The sequence below is a fragment of the Ictidomys tridecemlineatus genome, chromosome 1, assembly GCF_052094955.1.
Source record: "Ictidomys tridecemlineatus isolate mIctTri1 chromosome 1, mIctTri1.hap1, whole genome shotgun sequence".
Taxonomy (NCBI): Eukaryota; Metazoa; Chordata; class Mammalia; order Rodentia; family Sciuridae; genus Ictidomys; species Ictidomys tridecemlineatus.
The window spans coordinates 165,974,240-165,996,023 of NC_135477.1; the positions used below are offsets into that span (position 1 = coordinate 165,974,240).

The window sequence follows — 21,784 nt, forward strand, 5'->3', positions numbered from 1 at the left end:
GTAAATAAGGAGCAGAGCACGCGGTGCATACTCTTACTAGTAGACCAACAGGTAACACGATCACGGCTGTTGTTTTTATTATCATTCCCATGAGAAGGTAAGGTCTGAAGAGATGAGGCCACAGTCAGTGCCTTCTTCGCCACTCTGTCCCCACCACCTGGGACAGTGTCTGGCGTATATTCAGTGATCGATAAATTTTTGTTTTCTTCAATAAATATCTGGAGAATCAGTTAATGTCTTGGAAGCCTGGCTTCTTCTCCCTCACCTTGCCATCTCAGGCCCCTCCTCTGGGTCCCCATGACACCTGACACGGAAGGCACGGAGCGGATTGCCTTATCATGTATTGATTTCCTTGCTTACCTCTGCTCCACCCTGGCCTCCTGCTACCAGCCGTGAATTCCTTGCAGAAAAATACTGGGTATTATAACCCAAAGCGCTTGGCAAGCATTTTCTTAAAAAGTAGGTAGGAGAGCTGCCTGTTTTACATGGGTGATAACTGAGTCCCAGAGGGCTTAACATACTTGTGTGGAGCAGGAGGGGAGTCCTGGTCCCCAGAGGGCGAGAGCAGCACTTCTTTGGCTCCTATACTACCTAGTGCCAAGGGATAACTCAGTGCGAAGGGTCCACTGTCACCAGCAATCAGAGGAGCCAATGAGGTGCTCCCACATTAATTCCGCCTGCCGGTCACAGGGAGGGTTACCTATGCCACCATCATGTGCCTTCCATGAAGCAGGGCTCCCTCCAAGGTAGTCTTTGAAATGTCAGTTTTAATTAAAACCCTACTTCTCATAAGCACACCACAGATGACAGCTGGCTGGAGCAGGGTCCTGCTGGGCCAACTTTTCACGATGCTTCAGTAGACAAACGTCTCCAGCCAGAGGGTTTGCGAGGGAACGTCCTCAGCCCATCAGGCAGCGCCACCCAGAGACACAGCCCCAAGGAGGAGCAGCAGGGTGCCAGTCTTGGGTCAGCTGCCAACATAGAGCCAGCCGATAATTCGACCAAAGAGGACTGGAGAATTGTGAGTGTAGGAAGGGACTCTGGGATCATCCAGTGTCCATGTCATTTTATAGATGGGGATATGGAGTCCTAGAGAGAAGAAGGGACACAGAATCATTGGAAAGAAGAACCCAGATCTCCCTACACCCGCCAACTTAATCTCCCCCTGATTTGTGCTCTGGTTTTGCCAAGTGGTAGCCGTGGATCTGTGGAAAATGTTTCCTTGCTGAGCACCAAAGTCCTTATCTGTAAAATTGAAGGAGTCGCCCTGAGCAAGTAGTTCTCAACGCTGACCACGCATCAAACTCACTTGGGGAGTTTTTAAAAGCTTCCTGGTGACTGGGCCCACCTGAGCCCCATTCATCAGAGCCTCTGGGGGAACCTCCCATAAATGCTGTGTAAAGAAAGCCCTGGGCTGGGGATGTGGCTCAAGCGGTAGCGCGCTCGCCTGGCATGCATGCAGCCCGGGTTCGATCCTCAGCACCACATACCAACAAAGATGTTGTGTCCACCAAGAACTAAAAAACAAACATTAAAAATTCTCTCTCTCTGTCTCTCCTCTCTCACTCTCTCTTTAAAAAAAAAAAAAAAAGAAAGCCCTGCAGGTCAGGCCTCTCCGACCCAGTTTCAATACTTCTCCAGTGAAGTGAGGGAGGCCTTTCCTGGAGCCTGGATCACACTTCACAGTAATTATATTTTACAGCTGTCTTCCCTGTAAACGGAGTGACAGCAGAGCCCGAGTGTAGTGGACAGACTCCAAAGTGGACAGACTCCAACGTGGACACCAATCATCCCACCGGCTGCTACTCACACCCGTGTGTAGTCCTCACCTTCTCCAGCGTTGCCAGGAAGTGTGACTCACTCCTGATGTACACATTCGGCCAAGTTGACGGGATGCTAGCTCTACGATTATATCTTATGAGGTGGCAATACTGTCTGGCTAGGTTCCCTCCCCTGCTGGCTTTGAGGAAGCAAGTGGCCGTGTTGGGGAGGGTCACGTGACAAGGAACTGAGGGTGGCCTCCACCCAACAGCTGGCTGGGAATGGAGGCTCTTGGTCCCATAACCCGCCAGGACCTGAACTGGACGTGGATATAGAAGACAAGTCATGCACTGCATAATGACATTTGGCCAAATCCAGGCTGTCCATAGGACAGTGGGCCTGTGAGAGCAGAAGGGAGCTGGAAAGTTGCTGTGGCCCAGTGATGTCACAGCCACTGGAGTGCCATGCAGAACACATCTTCATGTGCTTATGGGGATGTTGGCATAAACAAACCCACGGCCCTGCCTGCCATGTGAAAGTGTACCCTGTACAATTGGGTACCACACATCGTACTTAATACAAATGATGCTATGGTTTAGCTGTGGTTTGAGTGTGTGCCCCAAAGGTTCAAGTGCTGCAAGTATAATGGGTGGGAAGTGTGATAGGTGGGGACTAGTGCCAAGGTAGATAGGCACAGGGACTCTACCCTCATGAATGACTTAATGCTGGTCTCACTGAGTAGGCTGGTCTCACAGGAGTGAATCCGTTCTTGAGAGACCAGGTTGCTTATAAAGTGAGCCCAATCCATGTGCTGGGTCTCTTCTGCACTTGGCTATTTCCCTTTCTATTTCTCTGCCATGTTGTGATGCTGCCAGGGAGCCTTTGTCAGGATGCCAGTATGCACTGTTTGGACCCTCTGGCCACCAGAATTATGAGTCAAATAAACCTCTTTAGTTTATAAGTTCCCCAGCCTCATTCATTTTATTATAGCAACATAAAATGAATTAAAAGCTAATACACTACTATGTTACTGATTTATTTATTTACCATACTACTATACTTTCTGTTGTTGTCATTATTATTATTATTACTATTATTATTATTATTTTGGTACTAGAGATTGAACCCAGGGGAGCTTTACCACTGAGTTACATCTCTAGTCCTTTTTAAAAGTCCCTGGTGCCTGGACCCTTTCTTATTTTGTATTTTGAGACAGGATCTCATTAAGTTGCTGAGGGTCTTGCTAAATTGCTAAAGCTGACCTTGAACTTGTTATTCTCCTACCTCAGCCTCCAGAGTTCTTGGGATTACAGGCATGAGCCACCACAGCTGATTACTTTGTGTTATTTAGGGTGCACCCCTTCTACTTACTAAAAAAAAAATAAATGAAATAAATAAAAGTTTACTGTAAAATAGCCTCCCTGCCTTATCACACCAACAGCAGCCTCATATGTCTCCTGCTCACCATGTCTCTCCAAGGCTTCATTTTCTCTAGCGCTTGATTCCATCTCCCATTGTTTGGTTAACATGACCCTAGGCTGTGCCCTGTACATATACCCTGTGGCTCAGGTGAGTGATAGGCTGCAGCACCCAGGATGGGTAAGTACACACTGATCTCTTCTCACAACAACAAATCACCCAGGATGCATTTCCCAGAATATACACCTGACCCTAAGAGACATATGACTGCAGATCTCTCCCCAAACCTCCCAACAAGAACCCCACCCTGGCTGACACCTTGGTGGCAGCTTTGGGGAGGACCCTGCTGATCCATGCTCAAATTGTAGGCCCACAGAAACTCTGAGATCACATGCGTGTCATTTTTAAAAATTTTTTTTAGTTGTTGATGGACTATTTATTTATTTATTTATATGCAGTGCTGAGAATCAAACCCAGTGCCTCACGCATGTTAGGCAAACGCTCTACCACTGAGTCGCAGCCCGAGGCCACGTGTGTCTTTTTAAGCTGCTCAATTCATGGTCATTCTGTTGGGTGGCAATCGATGAAAAATAAACACGCTGACCCTACCTCTTATAACTACTCTGTTCCTGGCATCGGGAATGGCACATAGCACATAGTAGGTGCTCAAAGATAATTGGCCAATGAGTGTCTTCATTAAATAACCACGGTAGTGGCGTTAAGTCTTTGGAATCCGATGATCAGCTGCCAGTTTTTCCTTTCTTCCTCCTGGTTGGAAGCTGAGAGGTCAAGCTTCAGTGTCGGCCATCAGGCGAGGGCTGCCCTGGAGACCTTTCCCTGTTAGACGGGCCACAGCGGGGAAGCGCACACTCTTCGTGATGATTGCTGGGATCCAGGCTTAATGAGATCAATGTGCAGTTAAATAACGGTCTCTGGTTGTAAATTGTTATTGTTATGGAGAGACCGTTTCCTCCACCAATATAGGAGTGCTGCAGGCAAGGGGAGCCATCCAAGCTTCACAGATCTGCAATCGTCCCAGAGATGCAGGGGACACCGCTGACCACTGGGCTTGGCCTTTGGATGACACTGGCCTCGGTGACAAGCTGCACTGGAACTTTCCTACTCAGTCTGGCTTTCAGGTTGCTGAGGTCAGTCACTCAAAGCGGATGATCCTGAGGCCCAGCTCTGCCTCGGGGTCTGAATGGTAACAGCGACTTCCGGAAGTAAACATGGCACCTTCCCAGAGTGAAAGGCAGAGCGTGGGTCCACTCTTCCTGCTGAGGCTGTGGCCCGTGTCCTGCTGCTCTGGCCAGTCTCCACCACGGCTTGACAGGGCCAGGACTCTGCAGGTTCAGGAAGTGCTCTATGAGACTATCAGGTTTTTCATGGTCACTTGGGGAGTCACCAATATAGAGTGAGACAGGGCAGGAGGCTGGACCTCTCTGGCCTCTGCATGAGCTTCAGGCCAGCTTATCTAGAACTCTGCTGACCCCTGCTCTGATGAAATTCAAGTAAATTGAATGTAACTAGGTCTTGAGAATTAGCTGAAGTCCTGCTAGGGAAAGAGCAGAGGGGCTTTCTCTGAGAACACTTGCAGCTGATGCTGGACAGTGTGCAGTCTGAGCCCCAGGGGCAGAGAGAAGTGCCCAGACCCCTTCTCTCAGCTCACCCTCACCCTGCCCCATGTCTCTTTTGGGTCCTCAATTTCTTCATCTTCTCTTTTTGACATCACAGGTCAGCCATTTCTCTCAATTACCCAAAGCTCGCTGCTGAAGTTTCTGGATCAAGTGACTTTTGCTCCTTCCTCCCAACAGCTGGGCCTGCTAGAGTACCTTGATGGGGACAGAACATACTCACAACAATGACAATAATAACAGAAGTGACCATTTTATAACCACATACCATGCAATGTGCTCAGCCCTTAGGAACATGAACTCTATACTCAAGACTATCCAATGAGATCGGGCTCATTCCTGTTTTACGAATGAAGAAAACTAGGCCTTTAAAAAGTCTAAGCATTAGCTTCATGTCACACAGAACACTTCTATGTCTGTCTAGCAGATTGTCGATGGCTGATACCTAATTTAAAACTCCCCAGTCCTCCCATGTTCCCACCTGGAAAATAAGGATCAGGCAAGGTTTGAGGATTGGCACATTTATTCATTCATGCAGGATCTGTTGATTGAGAACGAGGTACGATTCCAAGTGCTGAAGACCTGTATGAGAAAAAGAGACAACTTACTTCCCTCATGGAGTTTATAATGAAGAGTTTATGATACTTACATACGTATAAGTATGTGTAATATGTAAACTGTAAAAAAGGATAAAATGTACAATTGATGATATGGATACGGCACTGTGGAACCATATATAAATGGAAATGGACCAAGAAAAGGCCATTAGAAATGGATTCCCTGAGGAGTTAAGCTTGAGCTGAGGTGTTAACCACTTGAAATAGGAAGGGAAGGACTTTCTAGGTAGAGGAAATAGCATTTGCAAAGGCCCTGTGGTGAGTATGGGGAAAGTAGAAGAACTAGAAGACCAGTGAGGGCAAGAAACGGAGAAGAATGGAGTATGAAAAGACATTCCAGTGAGACGCCCACTGTGTGCCGGGTCAGGGCGATGGCCTGACCTCCCGGCAAGACAAGTTCTCCAATCTTGCAGGGCTTTCAGCCTGTTAGGACAATTCAAAAAAAATAAAATAAACAAACAAATGAGAATTTTCCAGCTATCAGTAAAAGTGAGGAAGAAAATAAAATGAGGTGATATGGAGTCGGTAGTGCTGAAGTAAGGACTTCAGACCAACCCTCCAACTGGAAACAGTAAGAGAAGCTGGACTTGTTTTTGTTTTAAATCTGTTTCAGAATATCAAAGGGCTAAGAAGGGTAGGAAAGAAGCACTGGAACAAGGCCCAGGAGTGGGGGACATTGAGGGAGGTGATTCAGAATTTTGTGCCAGGGGACTTTGCTGACCTAAACCCAGCTGGGAGGCTGAGAAGCTGTCCCTTGAGGCTCTCCAGCCTGGGTAGACAAAAGTCAACGACCAGGACCCTTCAATGCTGTGTGAAAACTCAAAATAGCTACTGAAATAGAGTTTAACGCAGAGTAAGCCAGCCCTGCTCTAATTAGAGATTTTGGGGGGGGGGGGTCTTAAAAGCAGCCTGTGAAAAATGATGCATTACTTTCAAAGGAGCAAAAATGAGACCAGTAACTCACTTCTCAGAAAAAAACAGGGAAGAAAGAAGACAATGGAATAATATCTTCAAATGATGAAAGAAAGTCTCTGCCAAAGTAACAATAGCACCCTAGCCCAAAAAAAAAATCCTTCAAAAAAAAATATGTTTCATATGAACTAAATTTTGTCTGAAATGATTTCTTACAAGGAGACTTACACTAAAGAAACTAGTAATGGGTGTTTTCCCAGGCAGAAGACAAATTTCCCAGATAAAAGGCAAGAGAAGTCGGCAGCAATGAAAAGAAATACAGGCCAAAATTAGGATGAATAATCAACAAAAAGGGGAACAGCACTATGTATTATAGAGAATTAAAAGATGATAAAATGAAAATGTGTGTTAACTTACACCAATGAACCTGAAATAAATGAGGCAAAAATGAAAACATTTCCAGTAAAACATGATTTAGCAAAACAGACCAAAAAAGAAATACTAAGTCTGAGTAGGGCTATTCATCATTCATAATTAAAATACTTTCTTAAAGAAAATTCCAGGCTCAGCTACCCAGGCATATTCTATCAAGCATATTATATACACTCTTCCAGAGAATATTAAAAAAGGAACCATTTCTCAATTAATTTTGTGAGACAAGTCATAATCTTGATAATAAACCTTGACAAGGATCATACAAGAAAGGAAAATTACAACCAATCTCACTAGTGAATATAAATGCAAAACTGCTAACCAAAATATCAGCAAAATTATTCTAGCAATATAGAATTAGGATATATACCCCAATATAAAGGGGTATATATAAAGATATGAAGATAAATTAAGTTTATCCTGAATGCAAGGGTAGTATAACACTTAAAAATCAGAACAGCTCAGTGTGTTTGTTAACTGAATAAAAGTCCACTGAGAACCATAATAGGTACAGAAAATGCATATGATAAAATGCATTAGTCATAATATAAAACTCTTGGAAATCAGAAATAAAAGAGAATTTCTCCACTTTTATCAAATGCATCTAGAAAAAAACTTAGAACAAACATCCCACTTACTGATAAAATACAGTTTTCTTTGAGATGTGTGATACAGTAAAGATGGCTGCTTATTCCTATTTCTAATCAACATTATACTGAAAATCTTAATGAATATGATCATACAAGAAAAATACAAGAAAAAAATTAATAAAAGGACTGAGAAGTATAAAATACAATTGTCATTATTTGCATTTGGTATGACTATTCTGTATACAGAAAGAGTTTGTAAGAATCTGTTAAACAATCACCCACGGGGGGGGGGTACTGATGATCAGGTGGATCACAAACCTAAAGATGAAAAGCCAAACAATAGAGCTTTCTTAAAAAAGGTAACACAGAGCCAGATGCAGTGGCACAGGCCTCAGCAACTCAAGAGGCTGAGGCAGGAGGATCACAAGTTCAAGGCCAGACTGGGCACCTTAGTGAGACCCTGTCTCAAAATAAAAATCAAAAAGGGCTAGGACATAACTCAATGGTAGAGCACTGCTTGAGACCCTGGGTTCCATCCCCAGTATTCAAAAATTTTAAAAAATAGATAGGAGAATTTCCTATAAAAGAAAGAATTATTTTTAAAACAGCACACAAAGAACACTAATCATAAAAGGAAAACAATGCACAAATTTGACCATATATGCACTGAAATCTAGAACCTCTGTTCATCAAATGGAATTATTTAGATCGGTGGTAGCTGAAACAGATACAGGAAGCAAATGGGGAAAAGCACATCCTTCCTCCTTCCTCCAGGCTTGCCATCTCCCCATAGCGCCCCCTATAGGCAGAGTCTAAGAAGGTCCCAGCCTGAGCATCGCCAAGCCAAGATCAGAAGAGTGGGCTTCAAGCCCAATGCAATAGCTCAATAGTCAGCATGGACAGGTTTATCCAAAGGTCAGGCAGTGGTCACCTTCAGGAAGGAGGCCACCCTGGGAGGAGACATTTAGGGAAGGAGTCGATCTTTCTAGGGTGTAAGCAATGTTTTATTTTATTTCTTAATCATGGAGAAGGGTGATAACATAGGTATTTGTTTTCTGCCATGCTGTACACACATGTTCTGTGTACTTTGGTTTCTTTTTCACATCTAAAAATGAAGTACACTTTCTAATGGAAAAGCTGGGCATGGAGAACAGTGGTGCTGTCCACTGAAGACTGGAGACTCTCTGAGGTGAACTAGTTGAGCCCAGCTTGGTTAATAGGAGGGACCAGCAGGGCGAGGCAGACCATTACATCCTATGAGGACAAAGACTGGTGGCCGAATACAGTGTGATCAGGAGGGACAGGAAGGGCCAGAGGCAGGAGGCAGCTGCAGCGCAAGTTGCAGGAGCAAGATGAGGTGGACCTGGCTTTGGGGGTGGTCAGGTGCAGGTGAGGCAAAGCACCCAGAAAAAGAGAGGGCCCCCTTCCCATTGGAGGGCCAAGGAAATGCACCTTGCCATACTGAACACTCCCCTCTTCAGCCTCACTCTCTGGAAAAACATCCCTAAGTGTTGAGAGGTGATTCTAGGACAAAGGAGCTAGCGGATGACTGGCTCCAGAGAGAGTCCCTGAGGTTTCTGAACCCACTCCAGCCTGCATTCCTGGCACTAGCGGATGCTTCCAGAGAGAACAGAAAGCTCTGGGCTCGTGCTGTCTCATTCCGCTCTTTCCCTCTTCCCTTTCCCATTTCCTTCTTTCAACCTTTTTTTTTTGTTGTTGTTGTTACTAATTCTTTACTCTCCCTTTTTCCTTTCCTTCTTCCTTCTCACACACTTATCGGTCCATGATCAGACAAAACACACATCAATATAAACATACACACCCACATGTCCACCTCTGACATGCACATTGTCCAACACACACACACACGTACACACACACATGCACACACACGCACACACGCACACACGCGCACACACACACACACACACACACTCCAATACAGATAGAAATATGTAGTTTCATTCATACCCAGCTCAGGAATATTATGCTTGCCAGAACACTTTAAAGTTCAGCTTTCAAGTTCCTTGCAAATCACTGCAGCCCTGTTTTATAGGTAAATACTCAAGTCTCAGAGATGTTAAAAATCTTCAAGGTCACTGAGCTGGGACAGAACTGAGACTAGCACTCAGGTATGTTTGGATGGCTCTGGCTGTGCTGTGGCCACACCCAGCTGTCCCCACACATGCAAACAGGATACACAGATACATACAGAAAACATGCATATGTATATTCACGGTTATCTCTAGTTACCACACATACCACCCCGCCCCCGCCTGCCTGCCTTCCTTCCTTTGGGTAGAAAGTGCTAGGAATTAACCCCAGGACCTCACATGTGCTAAGCAAGTCCTCCGCCACTGGGCTACACTCCCCACCTTCATTTCCACCCGTGCAGGCACTGATACACACACCCAAACACGGTACCTCATTAGAGGTATAGAGACAGTGGGTCTAAGGAGAGATCTGTCTTTCTGGACATTTTCTGGCTTTCCTGTAGCCAAGCCTTGTAAATTGCACATCCTGGTTCTTCACGGACACCCAGAGGGCTTGGTTCAACAGATCTGCCCGACAGGTGGAAGACAAATGGTAGACGTGAGCATTTGGGCTGTGGGTCCGATTTTCACAGGCCTTCCAACATCAGGTCAGGTCACAGTCCCTTCTCACAATTCCCATGGAAGAAAACTTGGACGGAATTATCCTGCCCATTCCACAGTTGGGAAAACTGGGCACCGGGGTATACAGACACCTCATCTTCTTATCAAGGCCCTCACTTCCCTTCATTGCCAAAAAAGCAAAAGAACAAGCTCCCTTCTACCTTGACTTTAGAAAGTCCTCTACCCTCCCCCCAAGTGATGTTATGGGAACCTGGCTGTCACGTCCCACCTGGAGCAGCATCTTGCCTCTGCTCGTTATCTCTACTCCCTCGTAACCTCTGGTCCAGATTTTTGATCTTTTTCCTTCTGAGAAAAGATAGTACTTCTCCCTTAATTTGCAAAGCACATCTCTTTAGACTTCTAGGTTACAGGTAATGGAACACTTATTTCAAATGAGCTTCAAAGATGTGGACATTGCTTTCTATTTTATAACCAGAAGTCCCACAGTAGGGTGTCTCCAGGGTGAGTTAATTCAGAGGCTCAGAAAAATGACTCAGGATGCAGGTACCTCTGCTTTCTCCCTCTGCCACCCTCAAGAGCACTGGTGTTGTTCCCTAGCTAACTGTTTCCCCCAGATCATAAGATGCTTGCACTCCTCTAGGTACCACTCAAAGAAAAACATCCAGCAAAAGAAGAGGTCTTTTCTTCCTGTGTGTCTCTATGTAAGAACAAGGAAATCCTTTCTAGAAGTCCCCTACATTTCACTGAACAGAATGTAGTCACATGAGGAACTTTTGGGTGCTTCTGATGTATAGGTTCCTTATTTTTATTGTAGTGATGGCTTCACAGATGTGAACATACATTATATTGTATACTTTAATTATGTGCTATATATTATATGTTAATTATGCCTCAAGAAAGCTGTACATAGTTAAAATATCAACCAACAAATATATGAAAAAAATGTTCAACATCTCCAGTCATTTGAGAAAAGCATAACAAAACTACTCTAAGATTTCATCTTACTCCAGTTAGAATGGCAATTATCAAGAATACAAACAACATGGGCTGGGGTTGTGGCTCAGCGGTAGAGCAGGCACACTCATACATTGCTGGTGGGACTGCAAATTGGTGCAACCACTATGGAAAGCAGTATGGAGATTCCTCAGAAAACTGGGAATGGAACCACCATTTGACCCAGCTATCCCACTCCTTGGTTTATACCCAAAGGATTTAGAATCAGTATACTACAGTAATGTAGTGACATCAATGTTTATAGCAGCTCAATTCAAAATAGCCAAGCTATAGAACCAAACTAGATGCCTTTCAACAGATGAATGGGTAAAGAAGATGTGGTATATATACACAATGGAATATTACTCAGCCTTAAAGAAGAATGAAATTATGGCATTTGCAGGTAAATGGATGGAACTGGAGAATATCCTGCTAAATGAAATAAGCCAATCACAAGAAACCAAAGACCAAATGTTTTCTCTGATATGTGAATGCTAATTCACAAAACGGGTGAGGATGGGGCTAGGGAAAAATAGAGGTACTTTGCATTAGGCAGAGAGGAGTGAAGAGAGGGCATTATGGGGGCAGGAAGGATAGTAGAATGAAACGGACATTATTACCCTTTGTGCACATATGATTACACAAGCAGTGTGATTCTACATCATGTACAGCCAGAAGAATAAGAAGTTATACTCCATTTATGTAGATGTGTAAAAAAAATGCATGCTACTGTCATGTGTAACTACTTAGAACAATTTTTTATATGTAATAAAACAAAAGTTAAAGTCATTTCCCACTATCCTTCAGTCCTTCCAGTTTTCAGATTCATGTGTATTGTCCAGGTCTTTTCCTGCACATTTACAGACATAACTGTACCCACAGAATGAATATATATTCATATTATATTGTTATTGGTTTGTTATTGTTGTTATATAAAAGCCACATGGTTTGTATTATGTTGCAGCTTGATTTTGTTGATTTTGGAGTAATTCTTGGAGCTCTTTCTAAATTAGTATTTGGAGACTCACTTCGTTCTTTTGAACTGCGTGGTGTTGCAGGATGCTGGCATATCATGGTTTGCTCCCAGCTCTTCTCAATTTCACACAGTCCTGCAATAAGCAACCTCAGACAGGCCTCCACACAGCACAGATCCTCATGCAACCCTGCTTGCCCTCCAAAGTGGCTGCACCCACCAGCAGTAGTGGGGAGCACACATTTTCCCACAGCCTCCTCGACATCTGACATTATCAAACTCTTCTTTGCCATCTGATGGGTGAAAAATGCTATGTCATTATTTTAATTTGCATTCGAGGAAGGGCCTCCTTGGAAGAAGAGGCTCCTGTGCCACAATCTTAGGCATTCTGATCTTAGATTCAAGAACCGGCATGATTTTTCCAGGAGATGTAAATGAGGTTTGGGGAACCAGTGATGTCCTTGCCAGCTCTGGTCTGTGTCCCTGGAACTCATGTTTCCTCCTAGGACCAGGACTTGTTCAGGCCCAGTGAACACGGCTTTCTCCATGGGACCTAGGAAGTCCTGGCAAGTCGTTTGACTCATGGAGACACGCCCTAGATGTCACACTGAGGAAATCCTAATTCCCAGGAAGAAGGGATCAAACAGTGCTGCCAATGTGTGTGTGTGTGTGTGTGTGTGTGTGTGTGTGTGTGTTTGCTGGGCATTGAGCTGGTCTTTTTGGTCATGTGATTCCTGCCGGCTCATGTAAACCTCACAACCACCTTGGGAAGAATTATTGTCCCCATTTGACAGACAAGGAGGGAACTGCAGCCCAGAGAGACCGCAGTTTGTCCAAGATCACCAAAGAAGCCTTATCCCTGTCTGTCTGGCTGTTTGGAGCCAGACATTATATAATTATATATTATGCCACATATTATTATATGACCTGCGTACAAATTCAGGTGTCTTAGGAGTGACCATAAACTTAGGCCAGGGCCCCTCTTCCACAGATGCCAGAGAAGCGTGACCACCTCAGCTCCCAAACCTCACCTCCTTCCTGCCTGAACGACTCATGCTCCTGACTCCCAGAAGCCTCTGAAAGGTGAAAATATTTCCTGGAAAGAGCCTTCTTTGGTCTTTCTTAGCCTAAGGCAGCTTATTTGATGCAGTCCTGGAGAACTGTTTACTGAGAATGGGAGGGGGCAGGGAGGTGGGCGGAGCATGAGGGAGAGAATGGATGAGTGGCGCCCCCTGACCCCCTCTGCTGCTCCTATCTTCTGGGGCAAATGTGGAAGAACATAAGTGACTTGTCTCACTGAATCCCGACCAATTTCTCGAACCTTTTCTTAAATTCTGAAAAAACTTTAAAAGAACAGTATCCACCATTTGAAAATGACCATTTCCAAAAAAGGAAATCAGATTTCTCCTGCTTTTTAAATAAAATAAATAACACACGGCTTATATAAAGATGAAATCCTCTTGGTTCCCTTCCCGGGTCTCATTTCCTCCTTACGTCCTCCCCCAGCGACCTCAGTCAAAAATTTAGATTATCTTTGCCTAACCCACTTTACCCTTATCAGTCTCTATTAAGTGCATGTATCACTAGCAAACACAAGTAAAATTTAGTTGATATAAATGGTGCCATACTGCACCTATGACTCTGCTGCCTGCTTTTCTCTTCTTTTGCTGTGCCACTGAGAGTTCTTGAAAAGTTGAGCATTGTGTCTTATTTAATCTCTGCATCCCTACTCATCTGTACACTGTGCATGCTTAATATTCTGGAAGGAAAGAAGGGAGGGAGGGAGGAAGAGCAGGATGGAGGAAGGGAGAGAGGAAGAAAGACCAGTCAACAGGGCCTGTCTTGAGTCAAAACTCCTCCTGTGGCTGCCAATTAAAATGAGGTCAAGTGGGGCAGGTAATGACAAAGGAGCAAGTCCTCCCCACCACCCTGTCTGGGTCCCACGAGAGCAGTCAGCCTATGCAGCGGGGATCTGCCCTGGGAGCCCCAGGCCTGGCTGCAAGGAGTTCCAGGCCACATAGCTGCCTAATGCACTTAGCTCAATGGTGGCTAAACTCTCACTGGTCATAAATCAACTAGCCAAGGCTGAAGCCTGCATTACTCTCTATCTCTCCAAACCCCTCAAGGATTTGGGAAATTAGCTGCCAGTTCAAACACTTGTCTTCCCTGCTTTCCTTCTCCCACTCCATCTTTGTCTCTGTCAACCACGGGGCGGCCCTGGCTGTCTGTCTCTGCCTCTCTGAGTGTCTTTCTCACTGAGTCTCTCTCTCTCTGGATAGCCTCAGCCTTGCTTTTCTCTGCTCCTGCTTCTACCTGCCCACCTTTTCCCCTTCCCTCTCGAGAGTCTTGCTGCAGCCGTACATCCCAGATCCCAGCTGAGCCGTAGATCTCTCCATTACTGCTGTTCTCTCCCTCTTGCTTTTAAGAATGCTTTTTATGGTGGCTTCTAGCACAAACAGCTGTTGGAGCTTGTTTGAAAAAACCTCCGGGAGCAGATGCTCGGGCATCCCTTCAGATTCTTCTTTCCTCTGAGTTAAGATGGGTTGGGAGAGAAATCCATCCATCCATTCATTAGCTCATTAAACAAATATTGACTGAGCCCCTATTATATGCCAGTCACTGGGGGGGGGTCTGCTGGGGACATAGCAATAGGTAAACAGCCCTTAAAGAATTTATAATCTAGTGTGGGGAGAGAGGGAAACATACATCTAGTTATCACGCAAATAGATAGTAACAAATGGTGATCAGTACTATGAAAACCAGACTCATGGAACTATAAAAATAATGTAATTATTATATACCAGGCACTATTCCAAGCGTTTCACATAGTTTTGTGTTTTTTTTTAAAAAAGACTTTAATTATCTATTTTATATATAATGAAACTGAGGAACAGAGAGGGTAAATAATTTGCTCACAGGCACACTGCTTGTGAATATAGGGGAGTCAAGATTTGAACATAACTTAGAGGCCGGGGAAGCAAGAGAAAGCAAGCTTCCTTGAGCTCAGTTTCCTCCCATAACTAAGTAAAAATCTCTTTTCCAAGATCCCATAGAGAATCAGAGGCAGAAAAAGCACTAGAATTCAGCTTCCTGAATCCCCAATTAATTCTGTTCTAAAGGAAATAGGCTAGAGTATAAAGGCTGGCTCTGCTGCTCAAACTTCCCAGCCCCGTGGGATTCCATGGAACTCCAAAGTGGAGGGTGGAGGTGGGGAGATGGCAGGAAGAGGCACTTCCTGCTAGGATGGGCACATGGGGGCTTGGGCAGCTTCAACTCCTGGAAGGCAGGGCTGTGCTGTGTTCCCTTCTGCATCTCCAGCGCCCCAACAGAGTGTCTGATGTGTAGCAGGCGCTTAATCGTTATTTACTGGAAAATGAATGAATGGGTGAGTTGAATTAAATGTAAGTGAATTAAGTGAAAAAAAAAAATGGAACAGATGGAAACTGTTTTTTTTTTTTTTCCTCCCAAGCTAAGGGCTTACGATTCCAATAACTTCCCTTCTCTCACTACCACCAGCCAACAGCGCAGAGATATTCTGCCAGGTATCTGGGTCCTTTCTCTCCTTTTCATATTTTTCCAATCTACATATCGAAAATGTTTTCCTGCTGTTTCACAAAACTGTCTTTTAAGACAGGTTCAGTTTTTGCTGATTCAATTAAGAGCCGAGTTTGATCTAGAAACTTTACCTCTTCTAAAGTTCCTTTTGATAAAACAGTCCCCAGAGGCTCTGTCTCTTTGAAGCCTCTTTATGAGTTTTGGAGCTGAGTAAAATGCCAACCAGTTTCAGGATAATTACCCTGGAGCAGACACTGTTTCTGGAATCTATTTCCCTATTTGAGTCAACAAAGCCTGGTCTTTTTATGTTCTTGTAAGGAACATGAACTGTCCTCTGTATCATTTTCCCCTCTGTGAAGAGAGCTCCCTTGGGTTATTTCATCTCAGGATCAGGGAAGAAGTAAGAAATGTTTGGGAGTTCATTTTCCCCAGGAAATTTGGTTAGGAGCGGGCCTTAGATGGGGAGAATGGCTCTTGGCTGCTTCTGGCACATTCAGTGTCTCTCCCTGAAGACAGAATCCAAGAACCACTTGGCAACTGCAGAAAAGAGTGAAGAACCAAATATACTCTGATCTAGGGAATCTTCAGCTGAAACGATAGATTGAAACAATGCCCATTATCATATCTTTTTTGTTTGTTTGTTTGCAGGTGACTTGGTAGATAAGGACCCACACCTGGGAATCATTTAAATTAGCTGTGTGACCTGGGATGGGGGTGACTTCAACTCTCCTGGCATCAATTTTCTCATCTGTATAACATGAAATGATAATAGTTACCTCAAGTATTTATGGTGAGGATAAAATGAGATAATGCTTTAGGACACTGTCTGGCATATAATGACTATTGTCCCCAGTGTTATCCGTGACACACAGAACACTTTCACACTTATGCTTACACTCCATCCCACTCTCCCCACTTTTTCTAGAAGTCCTGTGTTGGAACCGGGTTCTGAATCCCAGTTTCTATGCTCTTCTATTCTGGGCCATTCCAAAGGAGTTTGACTAGTCAGTCCTCTGAGACTCTGAGGACCAGTGTGGAGAAGCTACAGAAAGACAGATTTGGGTTTAAAACAGAAATAGTTTGTTTTTAATAGTCAAAGATATTTTTTAAATGACTGCCTCAAAAAAGGAGTGTGTTTCCTGTCTCAGGAGGCCCCACATGCGGCTGGCCAGCTACCAGAGAAGATGCTGCAAAGGGAAGGAGAAGTTAGGCTTGGGAGCCTTCCAGTTCTGAGATTCTGGGTTTTTCCTGTTAGTAGGAATTGTCTTTCCAGCCAGGCTTGCACCCACACTCCTCATTTTTGCAGGAAATCCCAGGGGAGCAGCTTTGGGAGCAGGTATAGCTGCCACTCTCTAGCTTCTGTGAATAAAGAATCAGATTTCTTTGGAATTCAGGAGGCTGGGTCCTAAAGTCTGTTTCTGCCACCTCTTGTCTAAGTGGTCTCAGGAAAGAAAACTCTGTTGTTTAGCCGGCCCAGCCTTTCCTCCCATTCCTCCTCTGGTAACAGCTTCTTCATGTCCTTTGGGGAGCACCACTGCCCTACTCATAGCCCACAAGCCAAGCTGAGCTCAGGTGTGTTTCAGCTCCCCAGCTACAGGGACTGGTTCAGAAGCAGGTGTATGATTCAAGTTAAACCAATCAGGAGCCATCGGGACTTTTGGTAAAACTGCTAAGAAAGAGACGCTTTTTCCCTTCAGGTAGTTCAGCTGGTCTCATTTGAGCCCGTGATTTCCGAGGTCTATGACATGGGCAGAGCCTGCCTGAAAGCCAGACAAACACGGAGGGGAAAACAAAGCTGACAGGCGGCAAGAACAGATCCTGGTGACATCAGTCAAACGCCTGTATCCCACAGTCCCTGAAGATAACTTAAAGCTACATTTTATTTTCGTTAGGCTAGTCAGTGAATTATAGTTGTGTTTGGTTTTTAAATTTGGGGTGATTGTTTGCATTTGTTTCATTATTCCTCCCTTCTCTTTCTTTCTTTTTTGGCTCAAGTGCATTTGAGTTGGATGTTGACAACCTGCAACCAAGAGTTCCAACGAGCACATATTGAAGTGCAAAAAAAGGAGGAAGAAGGAAAGATTTCTTAGAGAATGTAAACCTTGAGCTGCTCTTTTCTCTGCGCCAGGGTATACCTAACAAAATCCTGGGTAAAGACTCTTGAATTATTTAATGTGTCCCTCCATGCAGAGAACCATGAGGGTCTTCACGAGAGCCATCAATGCCTTAACCAGAGGGAAAGGTGGGACCACCTCAATCACTGTCAGAGTTTTTACCTTCATTCCATATGCATGAATGCTAGTCCTTCCCACCACTTCCTGGGAACAACCCCTTTTTCTTTTCATGAATGGAGCCATCATTCATCCATCAGGTAATGGCAGTGTCTGCTATGGGCCAAGTGCTATAACAGACTATGTTCGGAATATAAAGATAGGTAAGATATTAAGAAGCTCCCAGTAAAACCAGGAACCGACATTTATAGTGAACTTTTATGTAAGCAACCCAACGTGCCTGGCATTTTACTGGTTTTAAGGGGGAAAAAAAAACCCACAATAATATTTTATTAGTTTCCTATTGCCGTTGTAACAGACTACCACAGACCTAGTAGATTAACCATTACACATTTATTAGTTTATAACTCTAGAAGCCAGAAGTCCAAAATGAGTCCTACTGGGCTACAATCAAGGTGACAGCAGGGCTGCCTTCCTGCTGGAGACTCCCCGGGAAAGTGCGTCCTTGCATTTTCCAGCTTCTGAGATGGCTCTTTCCCTTGTCTTGTGGTCCCTTGGCCTGCTCCAGGGCCAGCGGTGTAGTATCTTCAACTCTCTTCCGGCACTCCTGCCTCCCTGTACAGGAACCTTCCCAGTGAGGTTGAGTCCACCCAGATAACGTAGGATAATCTCCAGCTGGAGACCCTTAACCTGATCATGTCTTAGAAGCCACATAAGGGGACATATTCACAGGTTCTGGAGATTAGGATGGGGTCATATTTGCAGGACTATTATTTATAAATATGTTGAAGTAGGTAACATTATTCTCTCCATTTTAAAGAGAGGGAAAACTAAGGCTTGGAGAAGTCACAGTAGTCCTCCCCATATCCGATAAGAGCCAGGGCCTTGCTTCATTCCCAGGGGCTCTGAGCCAGAGTCTATATCCCTTGTGTCATACCCCCTCCAGCCCAAACCACTATTAAGGTCACACAGCCCTGGGCAAGTGACCTAATCACTCTGTGCCTCACTTTTGTTGAGGCACAGAGTGATTAGGTCATTGTATTTGCCAAATACAATGAATCATCTTATGTTTCTGAAAATTTGAAGTTAGGCATATGGCTTTCTAAGTCCTCTCGGGCATGTGGTAGATGCTCAATAGGGGGCCACCAATCTTAAAAATTATTCGAGGTGCAAAGACAACAGGTGCCTGAAAAGACAGACCCATTGCCCTTGAATGGAGGTAGGGGTTGGTCCAAAAAGGAAATGTTCACTTTTGGCTCAGAGCAGTTGGGTCACCAAGGGCAGCTGTGGGGACAGGATGCTTCCCACTCGCAATTAGAACACAGGTGAGAAGATGCCCGGGAAACTTCAGAGCCCTAGAGGGGCAACCCTAAGGTCAGAAAAGGCCTTCGTGGGTGGCCCTCTTTGTTGATTGGTGTAGAAGCAAGCAAATTAAAAAACAAAACCTTCCCTTCTCCCTTCAATGACTTTCTCAGATCCTTATTAACGACATCATCTACTCAAAACAAATTACTGGCGAGGTTCCCCACCTTGAGAGACTCGCCTAGGAAGCAACCCCATACTCCAGTCCTGAAGAACTTTGCTGCTGGGTGGGCCTTCCCATCTTGTCCCCTGAGGGGCTGGTTGGCCGCATGGGGCATCCAACAATAGAAGGGCAGCAGGATTTGTCACTGTGCTAACTTGTCTACTTGTCTCCAGCCCAGAGGGTCCTGACAGGGGAGTTTCCAGGGACCTCACTGAAGCATACTCCAGTCTTGACAAAGACACATGGCAGTGATTACACGCGGCGTTAGGCACAGTTGCTGTAAGATATGGCAGCTCCAAATCTTCTCCTGAGCACAGTCTGAAACCAGCCTCGTTTGCTTCCAAGTTCTTTTTATCAATTATGAATGGGAGGGAGGGGCTCACAGAGGATGGGAGATGAGAGTCTCTTCCCAAATGGTCAAGGAGGTCCCTTCTGTTGATACAATTGAGTGGCACAGCCCGAAACGCCCTTCTTTGTCACCAGCCACTAGCACACAAAAGCACTCATTGCACTGTTACATATGAGACTCGAATCAAGAATATACCTGGGGAAGGGACAATGGGGACAGTATGAACAACTGCCGGCATCTTCTGAGAGGTGAAGGGTCAAGGAAAAAGAAGATGGAATCCCCGCAGTCTTCAGTGTCATGAAGTCCCACTCCTAGCTCACGTTTGAGCCCTCTCTTATCACTGTGTTGACCTAACATTTGTTTAAATACCTTCATGGGCAGAAGTCTCCACTTCCCAGGGAAGCTATTACATTCTTGGGCAGCTGTGATTCTTAGGAAAACGCTTTAGATTGAACAGGAATCTAAATCTTAGCAACTGCTCTTGGTTCTGCCAGCCAAGCTGCTTTCTCAGCCAGGGGGTTTCTCCAAGCGTTGTCTCTTACATGAAAATTGTCTGGTGAGATCATTAAAATGCAGATTTCTGGGCTCAGCGCCAACCTAGACAATCGGAACCTCTGAGCCGGGGACCCAGGAATCTGCCTTTCAATGCAGGATACCTGATCTGTAAGATGAGAGACCACAGACGGGAAAAATGACCAAACAGGGCAGGAATGACCAAAGAGAAGACCAGAGATTTGGGGGATCAACTTCTCCAACTTAGCAAGCCCTGCCAAGGGTGGGGGTTGATGGAAGAGGAAGTCATGTTAGATAGGAATATATTAACCAGGAAATCACAAATAAATAACCCTTGGTAAATACACACCCATGCAGACAGAGCACAGAGGTTTTGGCCTAACCCTCTTTGTGTAGGTACTACAATCATCTCCACCTAACCAACAAGGAAACTGCGGTTTTGAGAGCTGATATAAGTAGCCCAAAGAAAAACATCAGGGAAGAGGCAGCATTGAGGTTTATCTGCCTCTAACCCCCATCCCACCCCTGCCCACAAACATCACCAGTGTCAGACAACTAGCTGAGAACCTCAGGTTTAAACCTCCCAAGGTCCAGGCCTTGCCCTTCATGCCAAATGGGAGCAAGATTATACATCGAGACCTGCATATCACCTGTCTCATCGTCAGAAGTTATAAATTAACCCATTGTAAATAACACATGTTCTATCTTATATCTCAACAAATATTCTTTCTTCATGGCCTAGGAGGGTCAAGTTCAAATTTAGAGTCTGGAGGAGCTCCTCCTTGGACTTGGCAGTGCAGAGAGAGCTAGTCTCTGCCCTGGCTCCTAGTATGCTCCCCTTTTCTTTCCATCCGCAATCCTGTGCCATATCTGGAAGGTCTCCAGTGATTGTGTGTGGCCACCATAGCCTGTACATCCCAGCTCTGTCCACACACCCTGCAAATGACTATACCTTGGCTTCCTCTGGCCTGGGCAGAATAATTTTGGGGAGCTCTGTCTTGCTCTGCCTGCTCCAGCCATGACTCCTGTCTAGCTGTCTCTGCCCTGAAATCCATCTCCCCTAGGTCTGAGATGGGATGCTACATGTCCTAAGGTCACCTGCATTAGTATGCCACTCAGCTGCCTGGTCCCTGTTCACAGTCTGGCATCAGGCCTGGCAGAGGGGCCTGGGAGGCAGCCCTTCCTACAGCAAATGGAGCAGAGAAAGGACAGAAGTCTTGAGCTGTTGTCACAAATGAGAGATAGGCAGAATGTGGCATATTAGGAGGAAGGAGGTCACCTACAACATGAGATCATATCTGCTTCACTATCGCACCTGGAAGCTGCCTTTTAAATCTCATCATCTTTGGATTTGAGAAGTATTAAGATGCATATCACTTGGAGATGATATCAGATGTAATCTTTCAGGGCAGTGATCATCACCTGTGCCATCTGAGACCACAGCAAAAGCATCACCTGTTGTTAGGCAAATCCTTGGGCTCCAGCCCACCCTACTGAATCAGAAACCCGAGGCAGGGTCCAGCCATCTGTGTTTAACAGGCCCTCCTGGTGATTCTGATCACACTAAATTCTGAGAACCACTGATGGAGGCTGCACCGTCATTGATGGCTTTAGGACAGAGTAGCCATTCCAGGAGTAGCCATGTTCATCAATATATATTCATTT

General features: G+C 45.0%; 1 long non-coding RNA gene across 2 annotated transcripts in view; it reads right to left on the bottom strand.

The window, feature by feature from the left end:
• Positions 1–747: 747 nt before the first annotated feature.
• Positions 748–21,784, bottom strand: part of LOC144378053 (uncharacterized) — a 36,592-nt gene continuing 15,555 nt past the window's right edge. The window contains exons 2-3 of one of the 2 annotated variants that reach the window (XR_013439551.1): positions 5,296–5,396; positions 748–5,003 (exon numbers count right to left, since the gene is read on the bottom strand). This is a non-coding gene — a long non-coding RNA (uncharacterized LOC144378053). Of the gene's footprint in view, positions 5,397–21,784 lie in introns of both variants that reach the window. The other variant, XR_013439550.1, reaches the window with a different exon arrangement.